Here is a 20,206-nt window from a genome sequence, read left to right as displayed (position 1 = left end):
AGATCAGAGCGTTCTGTGATCAGCTGCAGGGTCAGATCCCAGCGTTCTGTGATCAGCTGCAGGGTCAGATCAGAGCGTTCTGTGATCAGCTGCAGGGTTAGATCAGAGCGTTCTGTGATCAGCTGCAGGGTCAGATCAGAGCGTTCTGTGATCAGCTGCAGGGTCAGATCAGAGCGTTCTGTGATCAGCTGCAGGGTCAGATCAGAGCGTTCTGTGATCAGCTGCAGGGTCAGATCAGAGCGTTCTGTGATCAGATGCAGGGTCAGATCAGAGCGTTCTGTGATCAGCTGCAGGGTCAGATCAGAGCGTTCTGTGATCAGCTGCAGGGTCAGATCAGAGCGTTCTGTGATCAGCTGCAGGGTCAGATCCCAGCGTTCTGTGATCAGCTGCAGGGTCAGATCAGAGTGTTCTGTGAGCAGCTGCAGGGTCAGGTCCCAGTGTTCTGTGATCAGCTGCAGGGTCAGGTCCCAGCGTTCTGTGTGTTTCAGGGAACAGCCGAGGATTGTGGGTGCGATTCCAGAGTCAGTGGACGACTTCCTGCAGAACTTCCTCCTGAGACACGGTTTAGTCCGGACTCTGGACTGTTTCCAGCGAGAGCGGCGCCAGAACCAGGACCCGACTCGTCAAGGGTGAGTCATGATTGACCTTTAACCGGGCGAGTGCCATTGAGACGACACGGATCATGAAAACATTTATACGATCAAGAGACATTTAAGAGACCAGCTTAAAGGGCCACGCCCCTCACACACTAGCTTTAGCCACGCCCCTCAAACACACTAGCTTTAGCCACGCCCCTCACAAACTAGCTTTAGCCACGCCCCTCACACACTAGCTTTAGCCACGCCCCTCAAACACTAGCTTTAGCCACGCCCCTCACACACACTAGCTTTAGCCACGCCCCTCACACACTAGCTTTAGCCACGCCCCTCAAACACTAGCTTTAGCCACGCCCCTCACACACACTAGCTTTAGCCACGCCCCTCACAAACTAGCTTTAGCCACGCCCCTCACAAACTAGCTTTAGCCACGCCCCTCACACACTAGCTTTAGCCACGCCCCTCAAACACTAGCTTTAGCCACGCCCCTCACACACACTAGCTTTAGCCACGCCCCTCACAAACTAGCTTTAGCCACGCCCCTCGCACACACTAGCTTTAGCCACGCCCCTCACACACACTAGCTTTAGCCACGCCCCTCACACACTAGCTTTAGCCACGCCCCTCACACTAGCTTTAGCCACGCCCCTCACACACACTAGCTTTAGCCACGCTCCTCACACACTAGCTTTAGCCACGCCCCTCACAAACTAGCTTTAGCCACGCCCCTCACACACTAGCTTTAGCCACGCCCCTCACACACACTAGCTATAGCCACGCCCCTCACACACTAGCTTTAGCCACGCCCCTCACACACACTAGCTATAGCCACGCCCCTCACACACTAGCTTTAGCCACGCCCCTCACACACACACTAGCTTTAGCCACGCCCCTCACACACACACTAGCTTTAGCCACGCCCCTCACACACACTAGCTTTAGCCACGCCCCTCACACACACTAGCTTTAGCCACGCCCCTCACACACTAGCTTTAGCCACGCCCCTCACACTAGCTTTAGCCACGCCCCTCACACACTAGCTTTAGCCACGCCCCTCACAAACTAGCTTTAGCCACGCCCCTCACAAACTAGCTTTAGCCACGCCCCTCACACACTAGCTTTAGCCACGCCCCTCACACACACTAGCTATAGCCACGCCCCTCACACACTAGCTTTAGCCACGCCCCTCACACACACTAGCTATAGCCACGCCCCTCACAGACTAGCTTTAGCCACGCCCCTCACACACACACTAGCTTTAGCCACGCCCCTCACACACACACTAGCTTTAGCCACGCCCCTCACACACACTAGCTATAGCCACGCCCCTCACACACTAGCTTTAGCCACGCCCCTCACACACACACTAGCTTTAGCCACGCCCCTCACACGCACTAGAGCCATAACCAGATGTTCACACCTGGTGTGGATCCTCAGATTGGCCCCTGACGCTCTGACGCAGCAGACTCTTCTCCAATCGGAGCTGGCGCGGGTGCGTGAGGAGGTGGGGCTTCTGCGGGGCCGGTTCTTGGATCTGAACCAGACTGTGCTGCATCTCCTGCACGAGCGAGACTTCCACCGTGCCCAGAGCGAGTGTGCGGAGGGCCAGAAGGGGGCGCTGTGCGCAGACGCCGCTCAGCTGAAGGAGCATCAGCAGCGACTCGGACCTGCACTGACCGGACTGACCCGAGCACACCAGACCGCGCTCCGGGCCAGGACGCTAGTCACCATGGAAACGCAGCAGATAAAGAGAGAGGCGGAGCTACAACGGCGAGAGGTCAGGTCAGGTGAGTGCAGGGGTCAGAGGTCAGGGAGTTTCACACACTGATCTGTTGGATGCAGTGACAGGTCCATATTCACCAGTGACAGTGAAACATAGATCTGACTGGTCTGCATCATTGTGTTAGGTCACATGACACGCAGTGAACATGTGACCTATCAGCAGCATGCTGATAGGTCACATGTTGTCTTCCTTGACAAGCAGTGGGTGGAGCATCCACCCACTGCGTGTCAAGGAAGACAACATTACAAGAAATAAGAAGTTTAGACCATCCATATGGTCCACACACTGGACAGTCCACACACTGGACAGTCCACACACTGGACAGTCCACACACTGGACAGTTCACACACTGGACAGTTCACACACTGGACAGTCCACACACTGGACAGTCCACACACTGGACAGTTCACACACTGGACAGTTCACACACTGGACAGTCCACACACTGGACAGTCCAGTCCACACACTGGACAGTCCACACACTGGACAGTCCACACACTGGACAGTCCACACACTGGACAGTTCACACACTGGACAGTCCAGTCCACACACTGGACAGTCCACACACTGGACAGTCCAGTCCACACACTGGACAGTCCACACACTGGACAGTCCACACAGCTCTGCCCGTCTCCTCCGTCCACCTTCCTTTTATTAAGGACCATACGATAGTTACACATTAACCAGCCCCTAAGTGGACAGGTCACATACAGGTCACATGCAGGTCACATACAGGACACATGCAGGTCACATACAGGTCACATAAAGGTCACATACAGGTCACATACAGGTCACTGATACAGGTCACATACAGGTCACATACAGGTCACATACAGGTCACATACAGGTCACATACAGGTCACATACAGGTCACATACAGGACACATGCAGGTCACATACAGGTCACATAAAGGTCACATACAGGTCACATACAGGTCACATACAGGACACATGCAGGTCACATACAGGTCACATAAAGGTCACATACAGGTCACATACAGGTCACATACAGGTCACATAAAGGTCACATACAGGTCACATACAGGTCACATACAGGTCACTGATACAGGTCACATACAGGTCACATACAGGTCACATACAGGTCACATACAGGTCACTGATACAGGTCACATACAGGTCACATACAGGTCACATACAGGTCACATAAAGGTCACTGATACAGGTCACATACAGGACACATACAGGACACTGATACAGGTCACATACAGGTCACATACAGGTCACATACAGGTCACATACAGGTCACATAAAGGTCACTGATACAGGTCACATACAGGACACATAAAGGTCACATACAGGTCACATACAGGTCACATAAAGGTCACTGATACAGGTCACGTACAGGTCACATAAAGGTCACATACAGGTCACATACAGGTCACATAAAGGTCACTGATACAGGTCACGTACAGGTCACATAAAGGTCACATACAGGTCACATACAGGTCACATAAAGGTCACTGATACAGGTCACATACAGGTCACATAAAGGTCACATACAGGTCACATACAGGTCACATAAAGGTCACTGATACAGGTCACGTACAGGTCACATAAAGGTCACATACAGGTCACATACAGGTCACATAAAGGTCACTGATACAGGTCACATACAGGTCACATAAAGGTCACATACAGGTCACATAAAGGTCACATACAGGACACATACAGGTCACTCGCCCACACTTATAATACATCTCAGCACTTTACACTGTTGACATGGACGGTTGTAGTGAAGCTATCAGGTAGTTAGTCCTGGTTCGTTAGTCCTGGTTCGTTAGTCCTGGTTCGTTAGTCCTGGTTCGTTAGTCCTGGTTCGTTAGTTGTCGTTGCTAAGCAAGTAAGGAATTTCATCTGTTCTCGTCTTTCATGAGAAACTGCTCCGTCTGCACAGCTCACACTCTTAGAATCACTTCTTAGACTTTGAAGCAAACTAAATGTTAAGCAAAATACATGATACGTTAGTAAGATAAAATATATAAATCCCAAACTGAGCTATCCTAAACTGAGCTATCCTAAACTGAGCTATCCTAAAATGAGCTATCCTAAACTGAGCTATCCTAAACTGAGCCGCTCCTCGTGTTTTAATATCTCGTAAATTTGACTGAGCATCTGAACCAGCTCAACGTGAAAATGCAGAGCGTTGGAAATACAGTGTTTTCTTTAGAAAACAAGTAAAACAATTTAAAGATGAACGCACAGCAAGTGAGCTCCAACCAGTCTGGCTCTGGAGAATGTCGTGAGCACACTCGTCTTTTGAAGTTCATCACACTCGTCCAAACGAGTGTTCACTGAACACAGAGGACCTGAGTGTCCTGGTGTCTCCGTCAGTGTCTCACACATGTGGCTTAATAAGTTCAAGAATCACAGACACAAAGTGGAGTTGGCGAGTCATTCTCACATCTTAAAAACATCGAGTCCAACCTACGATCACGTTTAACGGGCGAAAGCCTCAACGCTTTCATGAAGCTGAACCTCACCAAGTACCAACAAGACTACAAAGACATCAGAAAATCCATGCAGCACCAGAAGTGGCATTAATGCTGAGTATTATAACAACATTATTATACTATATTAATATACTTATTATACTGACATTTAGTTCAATTCACTTTTAAAATATATGATGTGGCTCTCACTGAAACACATTTCCAATGTTTTTGCTTTCATGGCTCTTCCCGACCCCTGATGTAGAGGCTGAACAGAAGAGGTCCCAGGACTGACCCTTGTGGTCTGAGACACAAAGTACTTCCTGTCTTCCAGATAGGACCTTAACCAGTTTAGGGCGGGGCCAGTGATGTCCACCCTGTCCTCTAGTCTCTGTAAGAGGGTCCCACCCTGTCCTCTAGTCTCTGTAAGAGGGTCCCACCCTGTCCTCTAGTCTCTGTAAGAGGGTCCCACCCTGTCCTCTAGTCTCTGTAAGAGTGTCCCACCCTGTCCTCTAGTCTCTGTAAGAGGGTCCCACCCTGTCCTCTAGTCTCTGTAAGAGGGTCCCACCCAGTCCTCTAGTCTCTGTAAGAGGGTCCCACCCTGTCCTCTAGTCTCTGTAAGAGGGTCCCACCCAGTCCTCTAGTCTCTGTAAGAGGGTCCCACCCTGTCCTCTAGTCTCTGTAAGAGGGTCCCACCCTGTCCTCTAGTCTCTGTAAGAGGGTCCCACCCTGTCCTCTAGTCTCTGTAAGAGGGTCCCACCCTGTCCTCTAGTCTCTTTAAGAGGGTCCCACCCTGTCCTCTAGTCTCTTTAAGAGGGTCCCATGATGGACAGTGTCAAAAGCAGCATCAGATCTAACAGAATTAAGACTGAGGCTTTGCCCGTGTCAGTGTTCAGGAGGATGTCATTTGTCACCTTGACAAGAGCGGTCTCAGTCACCATGACAACAGCAGTCTCACCATGACAACAGCAGTCTCAGTCACCATGACAACAGCGGTCTCAGTCACCATGACAACAGCAGTCTCAGTCACAATGACAGCAGCAGTCTCAGTCACCATGACAACAGCAGTCTCACCATGACAACAGCAGTCTCAGTCACCATGACAACAGCGGTCTCAGTCACCATGACAACAGCAGTCTCAGTCACAATGACAGCAGCAGTCTCAGTCACCATGACAACAGCAGTCTCACCATGACAACAGCAGTCTCAGTCACCATGACAACAGCGGTCTCAGTCACCATGACAACAGCAGTCTCAGTCACCATGACAACAGCAGTCTCAGTCACCATGACAACAGCAGTCTCAGTCACATGACAGCAGCAGTCTTAGTCACCATGACAACAGCAGTCTCAGTCACCATGACATCAGCAGTCTCAGTCACATGACAGCAGCAGTCTTAGTCACCATGACAACAGCAGTCTCAGTCACATGACAGCAGCAGTCTCAGTCACCATGACAACAGCAGTCTCACCATGACAATAGCAGTCTCAGTCACCATGACAACAGCAGTCTCACCATGACAAGAGCAGTCTCAGTCACCATGACAACAGCAGTCTCAGTCACCATGACAGCAGCAGTCTCAGTCACCATGACAACAGCAGTCTCACCATGACAACAGCAGTCTCAGTCACTATGACAGCAGCAGTCTCAGTCACCATGACAACAGCAGTCTCACCATGACAACAGCAGTCTCAGTCACCATGACAACAGCAGTCTCAGTCACCATGACAACAGCAGTCTCACCATGACAACAGCAGTCTCAGTCACCATGACAACAGCAGTCTCAGTCACCATGACAACAGCAGTCTCAGTCACCATGACAACAGCAGTCTCAGTCACATGACAGCAGCAGTCTCAGTCACCATGACAACAGCAGTCTCACCATGACAACAGCAGTCTCAGTCACCATGACAACAGCAGTCTCACCATGACAACAGCAGTCTCAGTCACCATGACAAGAGCAGTCTCAGTCACCATGACAACAGCAGTCTCAGTCACCATGACAGCAGCAGTCTCAGTCACCATGACAACAGCAGTCTCACCATGACAACAGCAGTCTCAGTCACTATGACAGCAGCAGTCTCAGTCACCATGACAACAGCAGTCTCACCATGACAACAGCAGTCTCAGTCACCATGACAACAGCAGTCTCAGTCACCATGACAACAGCAGTCTCACCATGACAACAGCAGTCTCAGTCACCATGACAACAGCAGTCTCAGTCACCATGACAACAGCAGTCTCACCATGACAACAGCAGTCTCAGTCACCATGACAACAGCAGTCTCAGTCACCATGACAACAGCAGTCTCACCATGACAACAGCAGTCTCAGTCACCATGACAACAGCGGTCTCAGTCACCATGACAACAGCAGTCTCAGTCACCATGACAACAGCAGTCTCAGTCACCATGACAACAGCAGTCTCAGTCACATGACAGCAGCAGTCTTAGTCACCATGACAACAGCAGTCTCAGTCACCATGACAACAGCAGTCTCAGTCACATGACAGCAGCAGTCTTAGTCACCATGACAACAGCAGTCTCAGTCACCATGACAACAGCGGCCTCAGTCACCATGACAACAGCAGTCTCAGTCACAATGACAGCAGCAGTCTCAGTCACCATGACAACAGCAGTCTCACCATGACAACAGCAGTCTCAGTCACCATGACAACAGCGGTCTCAGTCACCATGACAACAGCAGTCTCAGTCACAATGACAGCAGCAGTCTCAGTCACCATGACAACAGCAGTCTCACCATGACAACAGCAGTCTCAGTCACCATGACAACAGCAGTCTCAGTCACCATGACAACAGCAGTCTCAGTCACCATGACAACAGCAGTCTCAGTCACCATGACAACAGCAGTCTCAGTCACATGACAGCAGCAGTCTTAGTCACCATGACAACAGCAGTCTCAGTCACCATGACAACAGCAGTCTCAGTCACATGACAGCAGCAGTCTTAGTCACCATGACAACAGCAGTCTCAGTCACCATGACAACAGCAGTCTCAGTCACATGACAGCAGCAGTCTTAGTCACCATGACAACAGCAGTCTCAGTCACATGACAGCAGCAGTCTCAGTCACCATGACAACAGCAGTCTCACCATGACAATAGCAGTCTCAGTCACCATGACAACAGCAGTCTCACCATGACAAGAGCAGTCTCAGTCACCATGACAACAGCAGTCTCAGTCACCATGACAGCAGCAGTCTCAGTCACCATGACAACAGCAGTCTCACCATGACAACAGCAGTCTCAGTCACTATGACAGCAGCAGTCTCAGTCACCATGACAACAGCAGTCTCACCATGACAACAGCAGTCTCAGTCACCATGACAACAGCAGTCTCACCATGACAACAGCAGTCTCAGTCACCATGACAACAGCAGTCTCACCATGACAACAGCAGTCTCAGTCACCATGACAACAGCAGTCTCAGTCACCATGACAACAGCAGTCTCAGTCACCATGACAACAGCAGTCTCACCATGACAACAGCAGTCTCAGTCACCATGACAAGAGCAGTCTCAGTCACCATGACAACAGCAGTCTCAGTCACCATGACAGCAGCAGTCTCAGTCACCATGACAACAGCAGTCTCACCATGACAACAGCAGTCTCAGTCACTATGACAGCAGCAGTCTCAGTCACCATGACAACAGCAGTCTCACCATGACAACAGCAGTCTCAGTCACCATGACAACAGCAGTCTCAGTCACCATGACAACAGCAGTCTCACCATGACAACAGCAGTCTCAGTCACCATGACAACAGCAGTCTCAGTCACCATGACAACAGCAGTCTCACCATGACAACAGCAGTCTCAGTCACCATGACAACAGCAGCTCTAAAACCTGAAAAACATCTAATGACTTTGTCCCAAAATGTCAGATTATAGATGGACCGGTCATGACTCAGTACTGCCACTCCCCCTGACCCCTCCCCCTGACCCCTCCCCCTGACCCCTCCCCCTGACCCCTCCCCCCTGACCTCTGACCCCTCCCCTGCTCTTCTTTAGCAGAGGCTTTATTATCGCAGTTTTCAAAGACATTGGGAATGTTCCAGATTGAAGCTTTAACTATGTGAGTGATGCAAACACAGACTTTATAAATCTGGAGGTGACACATGGAGCAGCTGTAGATGAACTTAGACTGTGATGATCTCATGGACAGTTTTGTCAGTTACAGGTGCAAAGTGAGTCTAGAGTCTCGGTGGTTTTAGGGCCTGTGTTTGAACGTTTCGTTTCCTTTTTCAGGTTCAAGTGGAACAAAGAACGACGGCTCAGAACTCGGAAACGAAGAGAGAAGCGTCAGATCCAGAGACGTTTCAGTCAGAACGGACACAAATCAAACTAAAGTTAAACAAAGTCAACGTACGAGCAGCGAAGGGCAAAGGCGGAGCTGTGAGGAGCGGAAAGGTCCCGCCCACTTCATTCTGTGGTGTTCCATCAGAGCCCATCACCAGCCAATCAGCAACGTGGAAATCCACACAAGCAGACGTCTCCTGGCCTCGAGCAGCGACGACCACACGTGGAGACTGTGGGCCCTGCCGACCAATGAGGAGAAGGTAAGCGACTGGACCAATCAGAACGCTTCAACAACAAAGTCTATAAGGAAAAGAACATCACAGCTGTCATGCTCACATGGTCCGACAGAGGGCGCTATTCATGCATCATTACATTTTGAATGCTGTTCGAATGTCCAGGAGGTGAAAAATAGTGTCCAGCGCTGGTCACTAAGGGTCAGTATAGACCACAATGCATTGGGAGAGTGGGGAAAATAGCAGCAAACTGGACACAACACAAATTAACCGCTAGCTGTAACGTGGCTAACGTTAGCTGTAACATCGCTAACGTTAGCCGTGATTATGGATAAAACTTAAATGAACCGTTAGCTGTAATGTTGCCTGTGAAAGTGTTTCTGAGTAAACGTGCCGTGTGTCCAGGTGGGGGCGCTGCTGCTTTCTGGAGAGGGACACTCTGATTGGCTGACGAGCTGCACCTTCAGTCCAGACGGAGACAGACTTGCCACGACCAGCGGCGACGCCTCGGCACGTTCACTCTGACACGTTCGCCCGGACACGTTCGTCCCGACACGTTCACTCCGACATGTTCGCCCCGACACGTTCACTCCGACATGTTCGCCCCGACACGTTCGCCCCGACACGTTCACTCTGACACGTTCGCCCGGACACGTTCGTCCCGACACGTTCACTCCGACATGTTCGCCCCGACAAGTTCGCTCCGACATGTTCGCCCCGACACGTTCACTCCGACACGTTCGCCCCGACACGTTCGTTCCGACACGTTCACTCCGACACGTTCGTTCCGACACGTTCACTCCGACATGTTCGCCCCGACACGTTCGCCCCGACACGTTCGCCCCGACACGTTCGTTCCGACACGTTCGCCCCGACACGTTCGCCCCGACACGTTCGCCCCGACACGTTCGCTCCGACATGTTCGCCCCGACACGTTCGCTCCGACACGTTCGCCCCGACATGTTCGCCCCGACACGTTCGCCCCGACACGTTCACTCCGACATGTTCGCCCCGACACGTTCACTCCGACATGTTCGCCCCGACACGTTCGCCCCGACACGTTCGCTCCGACACGTTCGCCCCGACACGTTCGCCCCGACACGTTCGCCCCGACACGTTCGCTCCGACACGTTCGCTCCGACACGTTCGCTCCGACATGTTCGCCCCGACACGTTCGCTCCGACACGTTCGCCCCGACACGTTCGCCCCGACACGTTCGCTCCGACATGTTCGCCCCGACACGTTCGCCCCGACACGTTCGTTCCGACACGTTCACTCCAACATGTTCGCCCCGACACGTTCGCCCCGACACGTTTGCTCCGACATGTTCGCCCCGACACGTTCGCCCCGACACGTTCGCTCCGACATGTTCGCCCCGACACGTTCACTCCGACATGTTCGCCCTGACACGTTCGCCCCGACATGTTCGCCCCGACACGTTCGCCCCGACACGTTCGCCCCGACATGTTCGCCCCGACACGTTCGCCCCGACACGTTCGCCCCGACATGTTCGCCCCGACACGTTCGCCCCCGTTCGCTCGCAACCGCCTCCAGGCCTCGCCTCCAGACCACACCTACGTGGCTTACCTTAAAAAAATGTGTTCGTGTCCAGAGGGTCAGTGTGAGTCACTCATGACCCAAGGGAAGTCAATCATCATCATTCAAACGTGTCCAAAGGAAGACCTCAGGGCTCCATCTTAGGCCCTCTTTTATTCTCTCTTTATATGAACCATCTTTGTGTTGATTGGTCAAACCTTATCGCGTTACTAACGAACACGTGAAGCGTCTGAAGAACCTTTCATGTGTACAGTTCAGGTGCGCGTCTGAAGGACCTTTCATGTGTACAGTTCAGGTGCGCGTCTGAAGGACCTTTCATATGTACAGTTCAGGTGCGCGTCTGAAGGACCTTTCACGTGTCCAGTTCAGGTGCGCGTCTGAAGGACCTTTCATGTGTTCAGTTCAGGTGCGCGTCTGAAGGACCTTTCATATGTACAGTTCAGGTGCGCGTCTGAAGGACCTTTCATGTGTACAGTTCAGGTGCGCGTCTGAAGGACCTTTCATGTGTCCAGTAAAGGTGCGCGTGTGGGAGCTCCACAGGGGGCGCTGTCTCCTGTCTCTGCCGGGACACCTTAGCTCCACCTGGGGCTGCTCCTTCCACCGCTCCGGCCTCCGCGTCGCCTCCGCCTCTTCAGACCGCACAGTCCGCCTCTGGGACCTGCCCACCGGCCACGCCCTCACGCTGCGTCGCCACGGAAACGCCGTCAGCTCCGTGCATTCCCCACGACGAACACTTTCTGCTGAGCTCAGGCCGCAACGGGACGTTGGTCCTGTGGGACGAGCGAGCGAGGGCGTGTCAGCGGGAGATCAAAGGTCATCAGAGCGCCGTCAACAACTGCACCACCGACGCCACAGGTAACACAACCACTACACCACAGGTAACACAACCACTACACTACAGGTAACACAACCACGACACCACAGGTAACACAACCACTACACCACAGGTAACACAACCACTACACCACAGGTAACACAACCACTACACCACAGGTAACACAACCACAACACTACAGGTAACACAACCACTACACTACAGGTAACACAACCACTACACCACAGGTAACACAACCACTACACTACAGGTAACACAACCACTACACCACAGGTAACACAACCACTACACCACAGGTAACACAACCACGACACCACAGGTAACACAACCACTACACCACAGGTAACACAACCACGACACCACAGGTAACACAACCACAACACTACAGGTAACACAACCACTACACCACAGGTAACACAACCACGACACCACAGGTAACACAACCACTACACCACAGGTAACACAACCACTACACCACAGGTAACACAACCACGACACCACAGGTAACACAACCACGACACCACAGGTAACACAACCACAACACTACAGGTAACACAACCACTACACCACAGGTAACACAACCACTACACCACAGGTAACACAACCACTACACCACAGGTAACACAACCACTACACCACAGGTAACACAACCACTACACTACAGGTAACACAACCACTACACCACAGGTAACACAACCACTACACCACAGGTAACACAACCACTACACTACAGGTAACACAACCACCGACGCCACAGGTAACACAACCACTACACCACAGGTAACACAACCACTACACTACAGGTAACACAACCACTACACCACAGGTAACACAACCACTACACCACAGGTAACACAACCACTACACTACAGGTAACACAACCACTACACCACAGGTAACACAACCACTACACCACAGGTAACACAACCACTACACAACAGGTAACACAACCACTACACCACAGGTAACACAACCACTACACCACAGGTAACACAACCACTACACAACAGGTAACACAACCACTACACCACAGGTAACACAACAACTACACCACAGGTAACACAACCACTACACTACAGGTAACACAACCACTACACCACAGGTAACACAACCACTACACCACAGGTAACACAACCACTACACAACAGGTAACACAACCACTACACTACAGGTAACACAACCACTACACTACAGGTAACACAACCACTACACTACAGGTAACACAACCACTACACTACAGGTAACACAACCACTACACCACAGGTAACAAAACCACTACACCACAGGTAACACAACCACTACACCACAGGTAACACAACCACTACACTACAGGTAACACAACCACTACACTACAGGTAACACAACCACTACACCACAGGTAACAAAACCACTACACTACAGGTAACACAACCACTACACCACAGGTAACACAACCACTACACTACAGGTAACACAACCACTACACCACAGGTAACACAACCACTACACCACAGGTAACACAACCACTACACTACAGGTAACACAACCACTACACCACAGGTAACACAACCACTACACAACAGGTAACACAACCACTACACTACAGGTAACACAACCACTACACTACAGGTAACACAACCACCGACGCCACAGGTAACACAACCACTACACCACAGATAACACAACCACTACACCACAGGTAACACAACCACTACACCACAGGTAACACAACCACTACACTACAGGTAACACAACCACTACACTACAGGTAACACAACCACCGACGCCACAGGTAACACAACCACTACACCACAGGTAACACAACCACTACACTACAGGTAACACAACCACTACACTACAGGTAACACAACCACTACACCACAGGTAACACAACCACTACACCACAGGTAACACAACCACTACACCACAGGTAACACAACCACTACACCACAGGTAACACAACCACTACACCACAGGTAACACAACCACTACACCACAGGTAACACAACCACTACACCACAGGTAACACAACCACTACACCACAGGTAACACAACCACTACACTACAGGTAACACAACCACTACACCACAGGTAACACAACCACTACACCACAGGTAACACAACCACTACACCACAGGTAACACAACCACTACACTACAGGTAACACAACCACTACACCACAGGTAACACAACCACTACACTACAGGTAACACAACCACTACACCACAGGTAACACAACCACTACACTACAGGTAACACAACCACTACACCACAGGTAACACAACCACCGACGCCACAGGTAACACAACCACTACACCACAGGTAACACAACCACTACACCACAGGTAACACAACCACTACACCACAGGTAACACAACCACTACACCACAGGTAACACAACCACTACACTACAGGTAACACAACCACCGACGCCAAAGGTAACACAACCACTACACCACAGGTAACACAACCACTACACCACAGGTAACACAACCACTACACTACAGGTAACACAACCACTACACTACAGGTAACACAACCACCGACGCCACAGGTAACACAACCACTACACCACAGGTAACACAACCACTACACCACAGGTAACACAACCACTACACTACAGGTAACACAACCACTAAACTACAGGTAACACAACCACCGACGCCAAAGGTAACACAACCACTACACCACAGGTAACACAACCACTACACCACAGGTAACACAACCACTACACTACAGGTAACACAACCACTACACCACAGGTAACACAACCACTACACCACAGGTAACACAACCACTACACTACAGGTAACACAACCACTACACCACAGGTAACACAACCACTACACCACAGGTAACACAACCACTACACCACAGGTAACACAACCACTACACCACAGGTAACACAACCACTACACTACAGGTAACACAACCACCGACGCCACAGGTAACACAACCACTACACCACAGGTAACACAACCACTACACTACAGGTAACACAACCACTACACCACAGGTAACACAACCACTACACCACAGGTAACACAACCACTACACCACAGGTAACACAACCACTACACTACAGGTAACACAACCACTACACCACAGGTAACACAACCACTACACCACAGGTAACACAACCACCGACGCCACAGGTAACACAACCACTACACCACAGGTAACACAACCACTACACCACAGGTAACACAACCACTACACTACAGGTAACACAACCACTACACCACAGGTAACACAACCACTACACCACAGGTAACACAACCACTACACCACAGGTAACACAACCACTACACTACAGGTAACACAACCACTACACTACAGGTAACACAACCACTACACCACAGGTAACACAACCACTACACCACAGGTAACACAACCACTACACCACAGGTAACACAACCACTACACTACAGGTAACACAACCACTACACCACAGGTAACACAACCACTACACTACAGGTAACACAACCACTACACAAAGGTAACACAACCACTACACCACAGGTAACACAACCACCGACGCCACAGGTAACACAACCACTACACAACAGGTAACACAACCACTACACCACAGGTAACACAACCACTACACCACAGGTAACACAACCACTACACCACAGGTAACACAACCAATACACTACAGGTAACACAACCACTACACTACAGGTAACACAACCACCGACGCCACAGGTAACACAACCACTACACCACAGGTAACACAACCACTACACTACAGGTAACACAACCACTACACCACAGGTAACACAACCACTACACCACAGGTAACACAACCACTACACCACAGGTAACACAACCACTACACTACAGGTAACACAACCACCGACGCCACAGGTAACACAACCACTACACTACAGGTAACACAACCACTACACCACAGGTAACACAACCACTACACCACAGGTAACACAACCACCGACGCCACAGGTAACACAACCACTACACCACAGGTAACACAACCACTACACCACAGGTAACACAACCACTACACTACAGGTAGCACAACCACTACACTACAGGTAACACAACCACCGACGCCACAGGTAACACAACCACTACACCACAGGTAACACAACCACTACACCACAGGTAACACAACCACTACACCACAGGTAACACAACCACTACACCACAGGTAACACAACCACTACACTACAGGTAACACAACCACTACACCACAGGTAACACAACCAATAAACTACAGGTAACACAACCACTACACCACAGGTAACACAACCACTACACTACAGGTAACACAACCACTACACCACAGGTAACACAACCACCGACGCCACAGGTAACACAACCACTACACCACAGGTAACACAACCACTACACCACAGGTAACACAACCACTACACCACAGGTAACACAACCACTACACCACAGGTAACACAACCACTACACTACAGGTAACACAACCACTACACCACAGGTAACACAACCAATAAACTACAGGTAACACAACCACTACACCACAGGTAACACAACCACTACACTACAGGTAACACAACCACTACACCACAGGTAACACAACCACCGACGCCACAGGTAACACAACCACTACACCACAGGTAACACAACCACTACACCACAGGTAACACAACCACTACACCACAGGTAACACAACCACTACACTACAGGTAACACAACCACTACACCACAGGTAACACAACCACTACACCACAGGTAACACAACCACTACACTACAGGTAACACAACCACTACACTACAGGTAACACAACCACTACACCACAGGTAACACAACCACTACACCACAGGTAACACAACCACTACACCACAGGTAACACAACCACTACACCACAGGTAACACAACCACTACACTACAGGTAACACAACCACTACACCACAGGTAACACAACCACTACACTACAGGTAACACAACCACTACACCACAGGTAACACAACCACTACACCACAGGTAACACAACCACTACACCACAGGTAACACAACCACTACACTACAGGTAACACAACCACTACACCACAGGTAACACAACCACTACACCACAGGTAACACAACCACTACACTACAGGTAACACAACCACTACACTACAGGTAACACAACCACTACACTACAGGTAACACAACCACCGACGCCACAGGTAACACAACCACTACACCACAGGTAACACAACCACTACACCACAGGTAACACAACCACTACACTACAGGTAACACAACCACTACACCACAGGTAACACAACCACTACACCACAGGTAACACAACCACTACACCACAGGTAACACAACCACTACACCACAGGTAACACAACCACTACACTACAGGTAACACAACCACCGACGCCACAGGTAACACAACCACTACACCACAGGTAACACAACCACTACACTACAGGTAACACAACCACTACACCACAGGTAACACAACCACTACACCACAGGTAACACAACCACTACACCACAGGTAACACAACCACTACACTACAGGTAACACAACCACTACACCACAGGTAACACAACCACTACACCACAGGTAACACAACCACCGACGCCACAGGTAACACAACCACTACACCACAGGTAACACAACCACTACACCACAGGTAACACAACCACTACACCACAGGTAACACAACCACTACACCACAGGTAACACAACCACTACACCACAGGTAACACAACCACTACACCACAGGTAACACAACCACTACACTACAGGTAACACAACCACTACACCACAGGTAACACAACCACTACACCACAGGTAACACAACCACTACACCACAGGTAACACAACCACTACACTACAGGTAACACAACCACTACACTACAGGTAACACAACCACTACACCACAGGTAACACAACCACTACACTACAGGTAACACAACCACTACACCACAGGTAACACAACCACTACACCACAGGTAACACAACCACTAGACCACAGGTAACACAACCACTACACTACAGGTAACACAACCACTACACTACAGGTAACACAACCACTACACAAAGGTAACACAACCACTACACCACAGGTAACACAACCACCGACGCCACAGGTAACACAACCACTACACAACAGGTAACACAACCACTACACCACAGGTAACACAACCACTACACCACAGGTAACACAACCACTACACCACAGGTAACACAACCACTACACTACAGGTAACACAACCACTACACTACAGGTAACACAACCACTACACCACAGGTAACACAACCACTACACCACAGGTAACACAACCACTACACCACAGGTAACACAACCACTACACCACAGGTAACACAACCACTACACTACAGGTAACACAACCACCGACGCCACAGGTAACACAACCACTACACCACAGGTAACACAACCACTACACTACAGGTAACACAACCACTACACCACAGGTAACACAACCACTACACCACAGGTAACACAACCACTACACCACAGGTAACACAACCACTACACTACAGGTAACACAACCACTACACCACAGGTAACACAACCACTACACCACAGGTAACACAACCACTACACCACAGGTAACACAACCACTACACTACAGGTAACACAACCACTACACTACAGGTAACACAACCACTACACCACAGGTAACACAACCACTACACTACAGGTAACACAACCACTACACTACAGGTAACACAACCACTACACCACAGGTAACACAACCACTACACCACAGGTAACACAACCACTACACCACAGGTAACACAACCACTACACTACAGGTAACACAACCACTACACCACAGGTAACACAACCACTACACTACAGGTAACACAACCACTACACAAAGGTAACACAACCACTACACCACAGGTAACACAACCACCGACGCCACAGGTAACACAACCACTACACAACAGGTAACACAACCACTACACCACAGGTAACACAACCACTACACCACAGGTAACACAACCACTACACCACAGGTAACACAACCACTACACTACAGGTAACACAACCACTACACTACAGGTAACACAACCACCGACGCCACAGGTAACACAACCACTACACCACAGGTAACACAACCACTACACCACAGGTAACACAACCACTACACTACAGGTAACACAACCACCGACGCCACAGGTAACACAACCACTACACTACAGGTAACACAACCACTACACCACAGGTAACACAACCACTACACCACAGGTAACACAACCACTACACTACAGGTAACACAACCACTACACCACAGGTAACACAACCACTACACCACAGGTAACACAACCAATAAACTACAGGTAACACAACCACTACACCACAGGTAACACAACCACTACACCACAGGTAACACAACCACTACACCACAGGTAACACAACCACTACACTACAGGTAACACAACCACTACACCACAGGTAACACAACCACTACACTACAGGTAACACAACCACTACACCACAGGTAACACAACCACTACACCACAGGTAACACAACCACTACACCACAGGTAACACAACCACTACACCACAGGTAACACAACCACTACACTACAGGTAACACAACCACTACACCACAGGTAACACAACCACTACACTACAGGTAACACAACCACTACACCACAGGTAACACAACCACTACACCACAGGTAACACAACCACTACACCACAGGTAACACAACCACTACACTACAGGTAACACAACCACTACACCACAGGTAACACAACCACCGACGCCACAGGTAACACAACCACTACACCACAGGTAACACAACCACTACACTACAGGTAACACAACCACTACACCACAGGTAACACAACCACTACACTACAGGTAACACAACCACTACACCACAGGTAACACAACCACTACACTACAGGTAACACAACCACTACACTACAGGTAACACCCCTGTTTCTCCTGCAGGTGGCGTCTTAGCCTCCTGTGACGCCGGTGGAGTCGTTAGCCTCTGGGATATTCGCACTCTTCGCTCTCCGCTTGGCTCCGCCCACACCACAGCCGCAGGAGCCAATAAGGTGAACTTCTGCCCCGGCGGGAGCGCGGAGGTGGCTGTTGCCGGGGGCGACGGGCTGGTGCACGTGCTGCGGCTGAGCTCGGGTCATGTGACTGAGTTGAGCGGCCATGTTGGACAGGTGTGCAGCGTGTGCTTCGACCACCAGGGGGAGACACTGCTGTCGGCGGGAACAGACGGACAAGTTAGGCTCTGGAGACGCAGCACATGAAGAACACGCAACACATTAAGAACACGCAACACATGAAGAACACGCAACACATGAAGAACACGCAACACATGAAGAACATGCAACACATGAAGAAAACGCAACACATGAAGAACAAGCAACACATGAAGAACATGCAACACATGAAGAAAACGCAACACATGAAGAACACGCGACACATGAAGAACACGCAACACATGAAGAACATGCGACA

At 50.3% G+C, this 20,206-nt stretch overlaps 1 pseudogene; it reads left to right on the top strand.

Moving 5' to 3' along the window:
- The first annotated feature begins 254 nt into the window (after positions 1-254).
- On the top strand, positions 255-19,995 carry LOC140367192 (uncharacterized; annotated as a pseudogene).
- The last annotated feature ends 211 nt before the right edge of the window (positions 19,996-20,206 follow it).

Source organism: Eucyclogobius newberryi, unplaced genomic scaffold, assembly GCF_026437365.1.
Source record: "Eucyclogobius newberryi isolate DKJ021-1_F unplaced genomic scaffold, fEucNew1.0.hap1 SCAF_2, whole genome shotgun sequence".
NCBI classification, from domain to species: Eukaryota; Metazoa; Chordata; class Actinopteri; order Gobiiformes; family Gobiidae; genus Eucyclogobius; species Eucyclogobius newberryi.
Note: the sequence above shows the minus strand (reverse complement) of the source record. Positions and strands in the feature narration are given on the sequence as shown.